The following is a 20,162-nucleotide window of genomic DNA, read 5'->3' as shown; positions in this document are numbered from 1 at the left end:
AAGGAAATTGGCCTGTAGTTCTCCTTTTTGGAGGTGTCTTTGTCTGGTTTTGGGATGAGAGTAATATTTGCTTCATAAAATGAGTAAGGCAGTGCTCCTTCTCTTCCTGTATTGTGGAACAATTTAAGGATGGCTGGTATTATTTCTTCTTTAAATGTCTGATAGAATTCAGCAGTGAATCCATCAGGTCCTAGACTTTTCTTTTTTGGGAGACTTTTAATTGCTGCTTCAATTTCTTTTTGTGTTATAGATCCAGTCAGGTGATTAAAATTCTCTTGGTTCAGTTTTGGATGGTTGTATGGCTATAAGTTTCTAGATGTCTGTCCATTTCTTCAAAATTTTCAAATTTACTAGAGTACAGTCTCTCAAAGTTCTCTGATGATTTCCTGGATTTCTGTGGTGTTTGTTGTTATCACTCCTTTTGCATTTCTGATTTTACAGATTTGGGTTTTTTTCTCTCCTCATTTTAGTCAGGTTTGCCAAGGGTCTGTCAATCTTATTTATATTTTCAAAGAACCAGCTTTTGTTTCACTGATTCTTTGTATTTTTGTTGTTGTTGTTGTTTCTATTTCATTGATTTTCAGCCCTTATTTTAATTGTTTCTCTCCCATTTGTTTTGGGATTTGCTGTTCTTGTCTTTCTAGGAGTTTGAGCTGTGATATTAGATCATTGATTTGTGATCTTTCTGTCTTTGTAATGTATGCATTCATGTCTATAAACTTTCCTCTTAGGACTGCCTTTGCTGCATCCCGTAGGTTCTGGTAGGTTGTGTTTTCATTTTCATTGACTTCCAGGAATCTTTTAATTTCCTCTTTTATTTCTCAATGACCATTGATTATTGAGCAATGTGTTGTTCAGCATCCAATTGTTTGCATGTTTTTTACTGCTGTTTTTGTTGTTGATTTCTAGTTTTAATGCATTGTGGTCAGATAGAATGCATGGTATTATTTCTATTCTTATATTTGCTGAAGCTTGCTTTGTGGCCTAAGATATGATAAATTTTGGAGAAGTTTCCATGGGTTGCTGAGAAGGATGTATATTGTGCAGAAGTTGGATGAATTATTCTGTGTACATCAGCTAGGTCCATTTGATCTATGATGTGATTTATTTCTAAGATTTCTTTATTGATTTTTTTGTTTGGATGATCTATATTGGTGATGGGTGTTGTTGAGGCCTCCCACTACCACTGTGTTGGAGTTTATATATGTTTTTAGGTCCTTCAGAGTATGTTTGATGAAACTGGGTTTATTGACGTTGGGTGCATATAGGTTGATAATTGTTAATTCCTTTTGGTGTATTTCCCCTTTTATTGGTATGGAGTGTCCTTTTTTATCTCGTTTGATCAACATAAGTTTGAAGGCTACTTTATCCAAGATAAGTATTGCTACCCTTGCCTGTTTTCAGGGGCCATTGTCTTGGTAAATCTTCTTCCAGGCTTTCACTCTCAGTCAGTGTTTATTTCTGTCAATGAGGTGGATCTCCTGTATGCAGCAGATTATTGAATCTTCCTTTTAAATCCAGTTTGCCATCAGTGTCTTTTAATGGAAGAATTAAGTCTGTTAACATTTGGTGTTAGTATTTATAAGTATGTGGTGATTCATGTCATTTAGTTGTTTTTGTTGTTTAAGGGTTTGGTTGTGTGTAGCTGAATCAATGTTACTCTCTACTTTCTGCCTTTTCTTCTCCTGTGGTTTGGTATTGCCTTCCCCTTCATGGTTTTGCTTGCCTTCACTTTCTGTGTGCAGAAATCTTTGAAGAATCTTTTTTAGTATTGTCTTGATGGTCATATATTGGTTTAGTTTCTGTTTATCATGGAAGACTTTTATTTCTCCGTCTATTTTGAATGGTACCTTTGCTGAGTAAAGTATCCTAGGATTGAAGTTATTTTCATTCAGTGCCTGGAAGACCTCACTCCATGCTCTTCTTGCTTTTAAGGTTTCCATTGAGAAATCTGCTGTGATTTTGATGGGTTTACCTTTGTATGTTATTTGTTTTTTCTCTCTTACAGCCTTCAATATTCTCTCTCTATTCTCTGTGCTTGTTGTTTTAATGATAATATTCCGTGGGTTAGTTCTATTTTGGTAAGTCTGTTTGGTGTTCCAGAGGCTACCTGTTCATGAATGGGCATAGTTTTCTCTAGATTTGGGAAATTTTCTATTATTATTTTGTTGAATATATTACACATGCCTTTTGCTTGCACCTCTTCTTCTTCTTCAATGTCCATGATTCTCATGTTTGGTCTTTTGATGGAGTCAATGAGTTCTCGAATATTGTTTTCACAGGTCTTGAGTTGTTTGACTAATAGTTCTTCAGTTTTTCCTTTAATTGCCATTTCATCTTCAAGTTCTGAGATTCTGTCTTTTGCTTGTTCTATTCTGTTGGAACAGTCTTCCATTTTGTTTTGTATTTCTGTTTCATTCTTTTTTCTGAGGTTTTCCATATCATGGGTCACTTTCTCTTTAATATTGTCAATTTTCAACCTTAATTTATTTATCTCTGTTTATGGTGTTCTCTGTTTCAGTTTGATGTTTACTTAGGGCTCCTATGATTTCACTTATTTGTTTTTGTTTTTTCTCATACTCTTTATTTTTGTTGTCTTGGAATTTCTTCAGTGCCCCCGGTACATTTTGCTTAACCATGTCAAGTAACATTTCAATGAAATTCTCATTAATCACTTGCAGGATATCTTCTTTCAGGTTGTTCTTGTGGGCTTCTTCATTGTTTTCCTTGGTACAGTTTATCTTTATTTTGTTGGAGTCTGGATCTAGGTATCCATTTTCTTCATTACTTTCTAAATCCTGTACTAATTTATTTTTGGGAGGAGAATGGTTTTCATTGCTTTTTGTCCTCCGTATTTCCACTAGGTACTGTTTCTGCACCTGAAATAGTATTAGCTGAGTTACAATATTAATACTAACAAAGCCAAGAAAGAAGGAGAAAAAAGAGAAAGATAAAAGAAAGAAACAAACAAAAAAGTGAAAAAAATGGGAGAAATCCTGGACAAAAAACAGCAATCCAGACAACCAAACCCTTAAAGAAAGGCAAAACAAACAAACAAACAAAACACCAGTTTGGAACAGTAGAATTACAGTCTTAGGTGTTCTGATGTTACTCCTTTAGCATCCAGTCCTCTCTGTCTGTGTCTCTTAGGCACGTTTGGAGTCCTCCCATGGCAGCTTGCTGTGCAGGGGGCCTGGTGGAACAGCTATGCTGCCAGCCTGCAGAGCTGGGGCTTGGCGGGGCCAGAAGGACAGTGAGCCTAGTGGGGCCTGAGTGGCAGGGAGCTTAGTGGGATGGGAATCCAACAGTCCCCTGTGGAGTTGGGGCCTTGCTGGCTGAGGGGCAGGGAGCATGTTGGGGTGGAATCCTGTGATCCCACATGGGGCCGGGTGAAGCCCGAGGTGTGGGGATCTGGCCATCCCACGTGAAGCTGTTTCCATGGCAGGGCTCAAGGGGCAGGGTGCCCAGCGGTGCAGGGATCTCATGGTCCCATGTGGAGCTGGGGCCCAGGCCAGAGGGGCGGGGAGCCCGTCCGAGTGAAGCAGGTGCTCCACAGGTCTGTGGAGTGGGGACTTGTCAGGCCTGCTATTCTTTTAGTAGATGGTGGTGTGGAAAAGCTGTCCACAATCTAGGGGTTCAGAGTGCTGAACCTTGTGCTGTACCACAGCTAGGCGGTTCTCCAGCATCTCAGCAAGGTCCCTAATTCACAGAGCACGCGGTCTGTGGCTGTGTCACAGTCGCCACCTTGGATCTCTCCAGTAAGTATTTTCTATTACACAAAAATTATTAATTAAAATATTCTAGAGCTAATAGGCTTAAACAAATTAACTTATTACATATCTTGAGTCACAGGATTGTTTCCTGCTTGGGAGCAGGCTTGATAAAACTTGTCTGGGTCCATTCATGAGTGACTACCCTAGCAGCAGGTTACCTAAGACCTGGCTGTTCGAAGATGATCCCACCTGGGAAAACTGGATGTGAACAAGGGGTGACATGAGTTTGTGCTTCTGAAAAAGGCAAAAGAGCAAGGCAGGGAGTTGTAACACTAGGTCATTTTCAAGCCTGTGTTGGAGTCAAGTTTTTTACTAAAACACTAGGTGAAAGAAGTCACATGAATAGTGCCAAAGAAAGGTTACTCTGAATTTAGAGGGAAAAGAGTAAGGTTACAGGAAGGTCTATAATTGAAACCATTAGTACAAACAATCTGCTGTATCAGACAAATGTGATAGAACATAACTCCTGATAGAGGCACATTAATCCTGCAATGTCTTCATATTCTTATATATACAAATTTTGGGTATTTTCTGGTAAAAGTTCTGAGATGTTGTAAATTTAATGGCCAGAGAGTGACAGCTGAACCCGTAGAAATTATATAATGAATTAAAATTTTAAAAATACATTAGCTTTAAAGAGGAAATCTTGAGAATAAATTTGTGGTTTTTACAGAAAGAAAAAAACTTAAAAACCTTTCAATGATAAATGATTTACTGATTATCAGAGGCCCATCCAATTTACTAGGACCTACTGTAAACCATGACTTCTTGCAAAAATTCCCAACTGTAATGAAATGTGCAATATCACATATAAGCAAATAGTTAAACATTTTTTATTTGTTTCTTATATGTTAAAATGATCTTGTTTGACTCTTGCTGGTGGGGTTATCTGAATAAAATGCGTTTATAGAAAAAATGATCTTTGCTATTATTCATTATTTCTTTATTACACTTAGGCTCAGAATAATGATCTCCCATTCAAGTGCTTGAATTTTGCCTATCAGTAAATTGGGTCCCCAAGATCAACCAAAGCATAATTGCTTGTGTTTTGAAACATCACTATATTTTTGGTTCAAAAATTATTGAAAATGATACAATTCAAGGAATATATTCTATAGGGAATAATACGTCATACAAAATGTGCTCAAATACCTAAGAAATGCTAAGTGTTGGCATTTACACAGTGTGCCTCAAAGTATATTGGACTTCATTTGGTTTAGTTAATTATCCAAAAGTAATATGTAGTAGGAAGAACATCAAGGTAATAAAAGCAGTAAAAAAAAATGTTTAGAAGAACAAAAATTGAATTCATTTGTGTAATTATTTTAATAGTGTAATCTGAGTGTCTACTAATCACTAAATCCTGCTAGGTATAGTCATTTATTCTATTAAAGATATTGCAAGTGATGAAACAAGTCTACAATAAAAGCTTACTTATCAAAAATTTAATTAACCATGTTAAGAAGTTTGGACCCTATCCCAAGTTTGATGAGAAACAATAGATAAAATTTGCCTGTTAGAAAGTATACTCAAGCTGCCATAGGCACAAAAAGAGTAGTGATGCTGATAGTTTAAACCAAAGTTGCAGCAATAATCCATCTGTGATTTGGAGTCTAAATAAATTATAGAAATTATTACGATGTAAATATGTTAAATTAGCTTAAATAATCAGTAATATTTAACAATCGTTTATTGGTTGAAATAAGATGTATGTACAAGATTTGTTTTCTTCTTTATGATCATGTGTATTAGTGGATGAAGGATGGCACCATTCACTGAATTAGGACATATATAATCTAGTGCATGTAGCTGGGGTGGAAGATTTTTAATTTATCAATTCTCTATGAATGTGTTAATTTGGGTATCTCTGGAGACTGTGATTGAGGCTGCCTGTGAGACAGATTTGTGTGCCTGGAGTTTAGAGGAGAAATTTGGCCTGGATAGCTAGACTTTTGTGTCTGTACCATATAACAGACAATTGTCCCACCACATTGGACAATATCTCCCAACAAACTAGGATGTGGAAAAATGTTGCCAGTTGGCTTTAAAAGAATACTAACGTAGTAGAGTTATTTCAAGCATAAACAAAGAAAGTAGATCATCAAAGAAAGTAAAAATGGACAGAGAGATAGTAAAACCAAGATATTTTGGTGTTTTAGAAACCAAAAGGTAATTTTCTCATGATGAAATATATCAATGAAATACATCAAAGATCTTATGCTAAAGAAAACTCAAATAGGAAATACTCATTCTATTGAGAGGGATAAGAATGTTAATGAACTTGGAAAGAGTAATTCTACTGCCATTCTAATAGAAAATATCGGAATGCAACAGGTTGAATTATAAATGCATAGAATGAAATGAGCATCAATGACTTTTCCAGGATGCTCAAAGTGAAGGAATAAAGAGGGAAATAGAGGTAATTGAGTAAAGGCAGTGATAGAAGTCAGAGATCACTGGTGAGACTCTTTGCATACATTTTTTTATGTTGATAGGAAAGATTTAATAAATTAGACTAGAAAGAAGATATGGGAAAGAAAAGAGTTTGGGAACAAAATATAAGTTTAGGTATTAAAAACAGAACATAATTACTACATAAAATGGAATGAATTGGTGTCATAACAAGTACTCTTGTGCAACTGATGGCAAGGAGTAAATAATTTCTCTCCCTCTAATGTCAAAAATGTTAAAGTCTACTGGGAGTAAATGACGGACATCCAAGGAAGGTCTATTAAGAAATTCAAAGAGGCAGATTGACAAACAAAACCTTGGTTCACAACAAAGCAGATGAAGTAAATGATGAGTTAATATTCATTATTAACTTTATAAGAGCTCCTTTTGCCTAAATATATTCTTCATAGTTCAGATAAATTTGGTAAGAGAAAAACATTTCAAAATACTGTGTTTGAGATATGTAGAAAGAACTTTGGCAACAAAATTTTACATGTTGTCCTGAACAGTTGTTGTATAATAATCATGGAGTCTCTGTAAGGAAAATATGAATAAAAGAAGTGACAAAATAGATAAGAAGTCATTAGTAGAGATTGAGGAATGTACATAATGAACAGTTGTAGTGTCATAACTGAGGTAAAAAGGAAAAAGCAGAAAGTTGTGATCATAAAGTAATGTTTAAATTTTGGATGGAGAGTACTTGGTCAATTTCCAGATAAAACAATTTTCAAGCATCATCCATGGCAGCAGGAAGCTTAGGTGGAATGGTGTTGGAGTAACTCATTGTAAGTGAAGAGGGACCTGAGAAGGCAATATTAAATGTATAGTGTGTGTGGCTAATGAAATAACTGTGTGGAAGAGTAACTGACATGAAAATAAATAAGTGACAAAGTATAAAAATGTATGACTTAAAGCACAAAGAGATGTACACAAATCTAAAATGGACTAATAGAAGTGGAAAGTGTACTATCAACAAAGCCTTATGCCACCTGCCACTTTTAAAATAAAGGAAGAATTTCAAATTAAACAGAGAAGTGATAGGAAGATAAGTAGGTTTTCAAGGCTAACCAAGTTTTAAGAATAAAAAAGAATTGAAGATGTTGGAGATTTTGGCTCTAGCAGAGCAAAAGTTTCACAGAATATACAGCATATTAACATAAGTACTAAAAAGAATAAGATTTAGAAGAACTAAGAATTAGAAATCACAAGTTAGTGAGGTAACAGAAGATCATTTCAAGCTATTGCAAACAAGATCAAACTGCTATATTGATCACTGTGAGGAATTTCACACAAGCTTTTAATGAATAAGCTTCAATCTAAACAACATTAAATCTAATCAGGTATGGTGGCACATGCCACTAAGACCAACTGCTCAGGAGTTTGAAGCAGGAGGATTGCAACTTCAAGGACATCCTGGGCTACATAGTAACTAGGAGGCCAGAGTAGGCAATTTACTAAGAATTTACTCAAAAATAAAGTATAAAAAGGACTGAGGAAATAGCTCAGTAGTTCAGTGCTTGCTCAGCATGCACAATGCCCTAAATTTAATCCTATTCCCTCAATAAAGACAATAATATTGACACTAATAAGAGCTAAAATTAATGTCCATGGCACATAGTATGTGCTGGTCACTGTTTTAGCCAATGAACTCATAATTACTGTGATCTCTGGTTCACAGGAAAATTCTGACTCTCTGAAAGGGAATTATTTTCATGAACTATGAATTGAGGTTAGAGAATCAAGTATAGGATTTACCTGCTACACTATATGCTGCTCAAGAAACATGAGGAGGGTATGAGAGCTCAGCCACAGTTTCCCCATATGAGTAGCAAGATGACAGCAAAAGTAGATATGAGATAAAACAGTGAAGAAAGTCTAATTATCTCTTCCAAGCAAATGAAGATTACTAAATCTTCCCTGGTAATTAGTCATGAAATACTTTGTATTTCTCCAAATATATCCCAGATTATTTCTTCTCCTAATTTTTATACAGATATTTGAAAATATATGATAAAAGTGTTTTTGAATCATGAAATATATTTCAACCTATTTGGCATATTTCAAAACCAAAACAAGAATATTCACATTGTTATTTTTCTCTTGATGAGGATGTGGGGAAAAAGGAATGCTTGTACACTGCTGGTGGGAATGCAAGCTGGTGCAACCACTCTGAAAAAAAACTTGGAGGCTTCTTAAAAATCTAAACATAGACCTGCCATATGATCCAGCAATCCCACTCCTGGGGATATACCCAAAGGAATGCAACACATGTTACTCCAGAGGCAACTGCACACCCATGTTTATTGCAGTGCTATTCACAATAGCTAAGTTATGGAAAAAACCAAGATGCCCCACTACTGATGAATGGATCAAGCAAATGTAGTATTTATACACAATGGAATTTTACTCAGGCATGAAGAATGAAATCTTATCATTTGCAGGTAAATGGATGGAACTGGAGAACATCATTCTGAGAGAGGTTAGCCAGACTCAGAAGACCAAAAATCATATGTTCTCCCTCATATGCGGACTTTAGATCTAGTGCAAATACAGCAATGTGGTTTGACTTGGGGAGACACATACGGGAGGTATAGGGATAGGTAGGAAACCCAAAACATGAATGCATTTGATGTCCCCACTGCAGAGGAACTAATACAGAAACCTTAAAGAGACAGAGGTTAACATGAGAAGGGGAACAGGAACCAATGTAAAGATCAGTTAGAGATGAATCAACTTGAGTTGTAACACATTTGTACATGAAAGCAATGCTAGGAATTTCTCTGTATAGTTATCCTTAACTCAACTAGCAAAAACGTTTTGTCTTTCTATTATGCTAATGTCTTTTCTTCAACAAAATTAGAGATAAGGGCAGAAGAGGTTCTGCCTGGAAGTGAGGGGGGGAGGGTGGGAAAGGGTGTGAGCAGGGGATAAGGTGGAGAAATTACCCAAACAATGTATGCACATGTTAATAAATGAATTAAAAAAAAACCAAAAAAGACAAAGACTTCTTTGCTCTTGAAAGCAAAGTTGCATTTAATAGAATCCAGTGTACAGAGCAACCAAAGAAAAGAAACTTGGATTAATTTTGTGAATAAAAGTGTTGAAAGTAAACCTGGTGAGGGAATTTCTTTGTTTAATGAGAAAAGAAGGAAGAATATACTTGGTGAGGTTATGAATATTGATACAGGGGGTCCAGAGTATACAGGGTTCTGTGAAGACAGACATGGGAGATATGATCCAATCCTCAACTGGGACTGCTCCCAGTACTCCCCCTTCATGGTTAACACTTCTCTTCCTATAGTCTCCTGCATCCTGCAAGGTGGGGAAGGGGTGATAACTGGTTCCAACCAGTTCTGAATGCATTCTCATACATACAATTGTAACAGAGTGAATTATGGAAAGGAACAATCACAGTGAGAAATCAGTTATGTAACATCTGGCTGCCAATAAAATCTGTTAATTACCTTAACCCCACCTGTAGGAATGCCCAGGTGTCTCCTGCCAGTCTGACCTGAGCCAGATGAAAGCCAAACAGACCCCAGACAAGGATACTCTTAATCTAGGCAGGCTCCAGCCAGTGGTTCTCTCTTGACAGTGTCTCTTTTACTTGATGCTTTCATTAAACTTTGCTACTTGCTTTGCACTTCTTGTCTTTCAGATCAATTCTCTGATTGTGACTCCAGACAAGAACCTGACATGCTCCTGGATCCTTGGTGACAATATAATTGAAAAAGTGAGGTAGAAGTCTGATGTAATATATTTGGGTGAGAAATGGTAAAGGGAAGAGAAAAGATATAGAGTAACCAAGCTAAAGTTTCTAATATAGCAATCAACAGTTAATAGTTCATATGTTTTTGGCACCTTTGTCAAAAATTAGTTGGGCATAGCTGCAAGGATTCATATCCTGATCTTCTATTCTGTTCTACTGGTCTTCATATCTGTTTTTGTGCCAGTACCATGTTGTTTTTATTACTATGGCTCTTTAATATATTCTAAAGTCAGATAATGTGATACCTCCAGCATTGCTCTTTTTGCTCAGTATTGCCTTTGCTATTCATGGTATTTTGTGTTTCCAAACGAGTTTTAGAATAGATTTTTCAATCTCTGTGATGAATGTCATTGAGATTTTGATGGAAATTATATTAAACAAGTAGACTGCTTTTGGTAGTATAGCCATTTTTGCTGTGTTGATTCTGCCAGTTCATGAGATGGGAGATCTTTCCACCTTCTGTAGTCTTTTTTGATCTGCTTCCTCAATAGTTTATAGTTCTCCTTGTAGAGGTCATTTACATCCTTTGTTAAGTTTATTCCTAGGTATTTGATTTTTTTTTGAGGCTATTGTAAATGGAGTTGTTTTCCTACATTCTTTCTCAATTTGTTCATTGTTGGTGTATAGAAATGTTCCTGAATTTGTAAGTTGATTTTGTATCCTGCTACTTTGCTACAGCTGTTTGTAGGGTCTAGGAGTTTTAGGGTGGAGTTGTTAAGATCTTTAAGGTATAAAATCATGTCATCTGACACTAGGGATAGTTTGACTACTTCTTTACCTATTTGTATTCCTTTTATTTCTTCTTCTTGCCTAATTGTTCTGGCTAGAAATTCTAGGACTATGTTGAATTGGAGTGGGGAGAGTGGGCACCCTTGTCTTATTCCTGACTTTAGAGGAATGGTTTCAGTTTTTCCCTATTAAGTATGATGTTGGCTATAGGTTTGAAATATATAGCCTTTATAATATTGAGGTACTTTCCTACTATTCCTTGTTTCCTTAGAGCTTTTATTATGAAGTAATGTTGAATCTTATCAAAGACTTTTTCTATGTCTAGTGAGATGATCAAGTGGATTTTGTCTTTGCTTATATTAATGTGCTGCATTACATTTACTGATTTGTGTATGTTGAACCATCCTTGCATCCCTGGGATGAAGCTGACTTGTCGTGGTGAATGATCTTTCTGATGTGTTGTTGGGTTTGGTTTGCCATTATATTATTGAAGATTTTTGTATCAATATTCATTAAGGAGATTAGCCTGTAGTTCTCCTTTTTGGTTGTATCCTTGTCTGGTTTTGGGATGAGTATAATACAGGCTTCATAGAATGAGTTAGGCAGTGCTCCTTCCCTTTCTATTTCCTGGAAATATTGTATATTTCATGTATTGTGTATTTCCTGCCAAAAATGTACAATGGAGAAAAAACAGCCTCTTCAATAGATGTTGCTGGGAAAAGTGGTGGTTATCTTCATGCAGAAAACTGAATCTAGATCCATGCCTGTCACCCTGTACTAGTAGCAACTCAAAATGAATTAAGGACCTTAATTTCAGACCTGAAACCTTGAAATTAGTACAAGAAAAAGCAGGGAATGCTCTGGAAGCAATAGCTATAGGCAAGGAATTCCTCAGTAGATCTCAAGCAGCTCAGTAACTCATAGAAAGGATTGACAAATGGGACCACATGAAATTAAAAATCTTTTGCACAACAAAAAGAAATGGTCTCTAAATTGAAGAGACCACCCGCAATGGGAGAAAAATCTTTGCTGGCTGTACATCAGGTAAGGAACTGATAACCAGAATATGCAGGGAGCTCAAAAACTAAACCCCTCCAAAGTCAATAAACCAATAAAGGATTGGGCAACTGAACTAAACAGAAATTTTTCAGAGGAAGAAGTCCAAATGGCCAAAAAAAACCACATGAAAAAGTGTTCACCATCTCTGGCTATAAAGGAAATGCAAATCAAAACCACACTAAGATTCCATTTCTCTCCTGTTAAAACTGCTACCATCAAGAACACCAACAACAAATGTTGGCAAGTGTGCAGGGGAAAAGGAACTCTCATACACTGCTGGTGGGAATGTAAGATAGTACAATCACTTTGGAAAACAAAACAGAGGCTTCTCAGAAAACTAAATATAGATCTGCCATATGATCCAGCCATTCCACTCCTAGGGATATACCCAAAGGAATGTGACTCAGGTTATTATAAAGACACCTGAACACCCATGTTTATTGCAGCACTATTCACAACAGCCAAGCTATGGAAACAACCAAGATGCCCCACTAGTGACAATGGATCAAGAAAATGTGATATTTATACACAATGGAATTTTACTCAGCCACAAAGAAGAATGAATTTTGTCATTTGCAGGAAAATGGATGGAACTGGAGAACATGATCTTAAACAAAGTTAGTCAGGCTCAGAAGGCCAAAAATCACATGTTCTCCCTCATGTGCAGGTTATAGACCTAAAACAAATGCAATAATATTGTTGGACACAGATCACACAGAAACTGCACACTGGAAGGATAAGGAAAGGGAAAAAAACCAAAAACTTGAATGTGATTGATGTTCACACTGTAGAGGAGTAAATATATTAATATTAGACTGTCAGATGCCACTATGTAACAAATAACCAATTAATTGTGAGAAGATTGACATACCTCACAGGAATGATTTGTTAAATTCCCTCAAATTAGAAGTCTCACAAATAATTTGAATTACACTTAAATTTTATTATGATTCTCCAGGCACAAATTCCAAGACACACTATCGAGTTGGAAATTGTAAAAAAAATAAAGCATTTACATTAAAATTTTATCATCAATATAAGAACAAAATCTATGCTGCACTTTTTTTTTTTTTTTGGTAGTACTGGGAGTTTGAACTCAGGACCTTGTTTTCATTATTTTTCTAGTAACATCGTGCGTTTATGCCAGGGCAATCTGAACTACAGTCCTTTTAAGCTTCTTGTGTAGCTGGATGATAGAAACGTGCCATCACGTATAATTTAATGAGACAAATATATAACTTAAGAACTAGTTTTAAATATACTGTCAATACCACTCATGTTATTCAGGTTGCAATATATTTTACTGAATTTATCAATACCAATACAGCATAGAAGCTGGGCGTGGTGGTCCATACCTGCAATCTTAGCTAATCAGGAGGCAGAGATCAGAAGGATCAGTTTAAGTAAAAAGTTCATGAGACCTCATCTTTTTTTTTTTATTTTATTATTCATATGTGCATACAAGGCTTGGGTCATTTCTCCCCCCTGCCCCCACCCCCTCCTTTACCACCTACTCTGCTCCCTCCCTCTCCCCCCACCCCCTCAATTCCCAGCAGAAACTATTTTGCCCTTATTTCTAATTTTGTTGTAGAGAGAGTATAAGCATAATAGAAAGGAACAAGGGTTTTTGCTGGTTGAGATAAGGATAGCTATACAGGGAGTTGACTCACATTGATTTCCTGTGCGTGTGTGTTACCTTCTAGGTTAATTCTTTTTGATCTACCCTTTTCTCTAGTTCCTGGTCCCCTTTTCCTGTTGGCCTCAGTTGCTTTTAAGATATCTGCTTTAGTTTTTCTGCATTAAGGGCAACAAATGCTAGCTAATTTTTTTAGGTGTCTTACCTATCCTCATCTTAATCAATAAAAAAATAAGCTGGATGTGGTGGCACATGCTACTCCAAATCAGACCTCAGCTTCATGTATCCAGATATTGCTTCCACCTTGCATTCATTGGTTTTTATGGTACCTTTTTTATCACCCAATCACACTTGTAAACTCCCCAAGTGAAATTAAAAGCATGCCATTTTATGCACATGCCACTAAAGGGTGTTGCTTTCTCACATTTTCAGATTGAGAATTTTTATTGAGTTTTCTCATGCATATCATCAGTAAGTATCCATCTGTATCATTTTATGGAATTCTTATGCTTTAGACATTCTGAATTCAAATGACCAGTAGCTCATATATTTATGAATTCTTTGTGAGATTCACAAACAGTGGATACTTTTGATATGTCTTTCTGTGACTCAAGTGTAATCAGGCATTTCTGCATGATGATGTTCCCTTAAATACTCTGGCTTCCTTTGACAATCATATTAAGGAGCTAATGTTAATCATTTCTGTGTTTAATGTTTTGTTTTTGGTAGGACTGGGATTTAAACTCAGGGCTTTGACTTTGCAAAGCAGGCACTTTTCCACTAAGCCACACCACCAGTCCATTTTTCTCTGGTTATTTGGAGATAGATTTTCACAAACTATTTTCCCTGGCTGGCCTAGAACCACTATCCTCCCAATCTCAACCCCTCAAGTAGCTAGGACTACAGGTATGAGCCATTGGTGACTGGCTTTTGTTTAATATTTTGTTCTCTTGTAATTGTTCTCATCTCCTATGTATTCACTGTCCTTGTCTTCCTAAGGATCCACTGCTTCAGGAAGACAGAGAGCCTATTCAACTTGCACATGTCATGTGTTTTCTATTACTGTGTATCATGGGTCCCTCAGTTTTCTAAAACAGTCCAAGTCACGCCACTAACTAGATAAAAACAAACTTGCCTCAGTATTCTAGATCTACAGCTTGAAGAATCAGGAAGTAAAAAGGACAATTAAAATATTTAAAAGTTGTATTTTATTAATTAATAATGATGTTAGCTATTATTTGAATCAAGGCTTGAATATTTAGACAGTGGTAGTACATGTAGAAGCCATTGTCCTCTGGGGCTTTTTTTCCAATAAAATGTCCTTTATAATACATATTTATATGTATTTATATGGACTTGGCTTACACAGATTAGGCACTTTACATGTGTTTGTTTAATTTATTTTTTGGAAAGACAGGATCTCATTATGTAGTCCTGGATGGTTTTGAATTCATGATCTTCTCTTCTCAACCACGCTAGTGCCAGAATTACAAGCATGTGGCACCATACCTGGCTAATTATTGAATTCTAAAAGAGATATAATAACCATCCATTTTCTTCACCAGGAAATGCATCTAGAATAAATATAAATGAAGAATAAAGCAGACTCAGGAAGCTGACAGATTCTGTAGATTACAACCCCTTTGTCCACAATGAATCCCTTTGTTTTATTCACACCAAGTCTAGTGCCTCATATAATAGTATGCTTAAATTGATGCTAATGAATAGTTAATGATAATTGACTCTTAGGAGTGCCCTAAGAATTTGGAATCTTCTGTTTTTTTCTTCATGGGAATGTTAAATGTCAGAAACGCAACACTATATTTTTCAAAGTCTAATATAGATGTTGGAGTTGCACAAGGGTAAAGTCAAAAACTCTACCTGACAGATCCACCAAATATCAGACATGTGATAGAGGTCGTCTTGTACTTTGCAGAATTCTTATTATCCTAACTACTTCTCCATGAAGAGTTGTCTAATTAGACAACATATTTATGAAAGACAACAAATAATTATTTTAGAACACTAAAGTCTGTTGCTTTGTTAAATTCAGTCAGTGATAGCCAGAAGAAACAATAGTGATTGCATAACGAATTGTATTTTTAAGAACTAAATTAGCTTCAAGACAGTTCTGAGGGAGTTTGTTTAAGGTTTGAACAGAAGTAATGTTAATTTTTCTGTAATTGTAACACCTTTATATTCTTTCCAATAGATTTTAGGAAAAAAATTTCAATTTAAGTCATTTTTCTCTTTGAATGGTACTTTGAGGCATAAACTTTCTAACATTAAACTAAATGTACCCCCAGGCCAATTTGGAATTCATAATTTATTATTTGCTTACATCTTAAGAAATTATTGAGTTTTAAATACAAATTTTGATCATAGCATAATGCAAATCCTTTCTTGGTTGCCTTGCAAAATCAAACAAGACAATTTACTTTGATATAATGTATATCATAACATCTTATGCCTATCATAAAATTCACAACTTCAGTAAAATCTATAATAATATATAAAAGCAAATCAAAACTAGCTTGAAATTTTGTGGCTGTTTTCATATACTCAAGGAATCTTTGCTAATATTTCCTAACTATTGATCACATTTAGGCTTAGTGTAGTGATCTCCCATTCAAGTGCATATTTTTGCCTATTAAGTAAATTGGGTCCCAGAAGATCAACAATAGTGTAATTGCTTGTGTTTGTGAAACATCACTATATTTTTGATTCATAAATTGTTTAAGTTGTGGGATTCAGGGAAAATATTCTATAGGGACTGACACATCATTCAAAATAAAGACAATATTTAAATCATGTTAAGTATTGTTGATCTCCACATAGCTTGCATCAAGGTATATTAAACTTCTTTTGGCTTTGTTGTACATTACTCAAAACTAGAACTTAGTGGTGTAAAAGATCCAAGGTAGCTGAAGTAGTTAAAACAAGTTTAGAGGAACATGAAGTTTTATTCATCTACTCAAGAATTGTAACAGTATATTTGGTATGTCTACTAATTTCTGAGGTTTTCTCAGTGTAGGTATTTATTATATTAGGAGAAGAACAAGAAATGAGACTAATTTACAAAGAAAGTCTTATTTATGAAGCCTAATTAAGCTCGTAAGGGAGTTTGGACTGTACCCTATTTTGTTAGGAAACACAAGCTAAGATTTCATGTTAGAGAGTATGCTATGGTGCCATAGGCACAGAGCGGGGGGTGCAACTGGTGGCTAACAACAACTACAGCAATCTCACAGCTGTGATTTGGGGCCTAAATACATACATGTGAATATATTTGAAGCTGGGCATGGTGCCACTTGCCTATAATCCCAGCACTCTGTAGGCAGAGATAAGATCCTGAGTTTGAGACCAGTCTGAACTATGAGACCCTATCTCAAAACAATGAACAAAAAAGTAGAATCATTTGAAATAATAGGATAAATAATTAGTAGTGCTCAATAATTTGTTTCCATTGGTGGAAATTAGAAGGATATATGAATATGTGCTTTTTATTTTCCTCTGTTTTTTCTTCTTTGGGGACAGAGTTCACTGTGTAGCTAAGGCTAGACTCTACATCACAATCCTAGTGTAGTCTCCCAAGTGCTGGGATTATAAAAATATACCACGACACCCAAATGAAATATGTGCTTTACTTTCTCATTTGAATTACTGAATATCATATATATGTATAAATATATACACATATGCATATATATATATGAATTTTCTTTGAATATGTTAAATTTAGGTACCTATGGTAAATCTAATTAGACTTGCGTGGAAGACAATGAGATATGTGGGCCTGGAGGGGAATTGTGGCCCAGAGACCTTGACTTTTGACTCACCACCATTTAATAGACACCCAAATCCTGCCCATAGCATTCTATGACAGCCCCCAATAAGGATGTGCAAAAATGACATGAATTGCCAAAAGAAAAATAATAAAGTTATTGTGGTATTTCAAGCATAAAAAATTAAGCAGAGGAATTAAGGAAAGTAAGAGTATATAGAAAGATATGAAAGCCCAAAGATTTTGGTAAGTCAGAACCCAAAAGTAATGGCTCTCATAATGAAGGGAGATGTTGAGGATCTCAATGCTACAGAATAAGCAGGTAAGAAGTCTTTAATGGCTTGAGAGGAAAGAGAATGTTAGTGAACTTGGGGAGTAATTTCATTTCAATACTGACAACAAAAGTAGGCCACAATTGGTTGAGACATAAATTTATAATATGAAGTGAGCATTGGTGACTTTCCCAAGACTTCAGATACTGAAAAATAGAGAAGAATAGAAGTAATTGTGTAAAGGCAGAGAAATAGAAGTTACTCATTGACGGTGAGACTTTTCATATAACTTGTTAAGTTTGATAGGGGAAAATTGAATAAATTACCATAGGAAGAAGATATGGGGGGGAAGAACATGGGAACAAAATATAAATTTATGAATTAAAAATAGGATTTCTTCATGACACCTCTCCTAAAATAAAATGGAATGGGTGGATATAAATAGAGTAGTTTAGTACAACTAGTGATAAAATGTGAGAAGTTTTAAGTGCCTCCCCAATGTCAAAAATGTTCCCATCTACTGAGGATAAACGAGGAGGTGATAATGTGGAGTAGCATTGAGTAATTCAAAAGGTATGAAATTGTGACACACAGCCTGGGAGACAGAAAAACGATTCAAGAAAAAAAGAAGAGCAAGACAATGGCTAGTTCATTTCTAATGTGGTAAGTTTATAAAAGCTCATTTTTGCCTAGATGTTATTCCTGCAATTCAGTTTCAATTGCAAAGCAAGCAATTCCAAAACCCAGAATTTGATACAACTCAAAGGAATTAGAGAAAGAAAATTTTATATTATAAAGAGTAGTTTTAGTAAAAAAGTCATGGAGTCTAAACTGTATAGAGGAAATATGTAGGCAATAAAATAGATAAGTAATTAACTAAGTTTAAAGAATGGATATAAGTGAGAAATGAAAAATTTTACTATTATACCTGAAGTAAAAAAAGTTAAAAGGCAGAAGACTGTGATCACAAACTAATGTTTTAATTTTGGATGTTTGATTAATTTAGAGATAAAATAATTTTCAAAGGAGGTTAAGGAAGAGAGATGATGGGGATGATCTAACCAATGTACAATATAAGCTTATTTGATTTGTCACAATCAATTCACTCCCTGTACAATGAATATATTCTCAAAAAAGCTTTAAAAATAATTTTGAAAATGAATCCATGGGACTGAGAAGCTTAGGTGAAAAGATGGTGAAGTTGCTGAAGCTATATGTTAAATATGTGGTGTGCATAGCTACTGAAAAAGAATTTGTAGAAAATGAATGAGCTGGAAATATGAAAGTGATAAACCATAAAGGTATAAAAGGGCAAAAAGCATCCAAGTAGTATAAAAAAATACAATATGTGATAACAGATGTGCAACAATGTTCTAGTGATCAACAAAGCCTTACCTTACCTGCCCAATTTGAAATATATGAAGAGTTTCAAATCAACCATAGAAGTAATCTGAAGAGATGTACGTTTTCAAGGCGGACCCAAGTTTTATTTTAGGAAAAGAAGAACCCAAGAATTTAAAATAATGGAAGGTTTGATACTATTAGAACTGAGGGTACACAGGTTTCACTGTGCATCAATGTAAGTACTAAAAAGAATAAGAGTAAGGAGAAATAAGGATAAGAGATCACACGTCAGTGAGGCAATAAAAGAACATTTCAAAATACTGAAGAAAAGATCGTGTTCCTATAATTACCATTATAATACTGTGTACACATGTATGTAAATGTAAAATTGATCACTGTTGAAACTATTCCAGGAATGGGGGCTGTGGAGGATAAAGGAGAGTCGTAGAGGGGTGAATTCCACTATGATAAATGTCACAATGTACCCCCACCCATCACAACAATAAAAGTAAAAAAACCTATGAAAAATTGAAGGGATTGCACACAGGTGTCTGCTGAGTGAATATGAATCTAAGAAATACTATGCAGAGCAAAAATTGGTGTATTTATTTGGCACATAGTAAGAGATAGATAGCCACTATTCTAAGCACTCAATATGGATGAAAACAGATAATACCTTTCAAACCTTCTCTGATTTACTGTGATAGGGAAATTTCTGTTTCTCCAAAAGGAGATGGTGTGCATGAATTATACTGGAATCAGAGGATCAAGATACATGACTTATTCTGCTTCAACATGTGCTAGTCAAGAAACACAGAGAAGGTGTAAGCTGTCAGTCTCATTGATGATTAAGTTGATAGCCATAAACAGGCTTTATATAGATATAAGGTAAGATAAAATGATGAGAAAAATCTAATTTATTTCTTCTGTTCATCCTTTTAATTAGTCAGGGACCAATTTGTACCCCCAGGAATTCCTCCTAAATTTTTTTCCTTCATCCACTTTGCATTCAGGCATTTGAAGACACATGATAAATGTGTTTTTTATTCATGTAGTGCATTTTTAATCCTATGGATATTTCAATAAAAGCAATGCTATTCAATTGGGTTTTTTACTCCATTTACTGTACAAATTCTACAAAACTGAAGAAAGTCTAGGAACTATGGATACGTAAAAGAACAAAATGGAAGTTAAAAATCATCCTGAACATATGATATAGGGATCACCAGTTTCCAAAGCTTTATTTACAAATCATTTATATGAGCTCTCTGGAGTCAATTTTTAAATTTATTATTTTTACTAATTAAAATTTCCAAAAGAAATGTTGAAAAGTATTTCAATAATT

General features: G+C 35.2%; 1 long non-coding RNA gene across 1 annotated transcript in view; it reads right to left on the bottom strand.

The window, feature by feature from the left end:
* The window catches only part of LOC141425727 (uncharacterized), a 457,749-nt gene that overhangs the window by 292,203 nt on the left and 145,384 nt on the right, over nucleotides 1-20,162 (bottom strand). The gene's annotated exons all lie outside the window — the stretch shown is intronic.

Source organism: Castor canadensis, chromosome 1, assembly GCF_047511655.1.
Source record: "Castor canadensis chromosome 1, mCasCan1.hap1v2, whole genome shotgun sequence".
NCBI classification, from domain to species: domain Eukaryota; kingdom Metazoa; phylum Chordata; class Mammalia; order Rodentia; family Castoridae; genus Castor; species Castor canadensis.
This window is presented reverse-complemented; position numbering and strand designations above follow the sequence as displayed.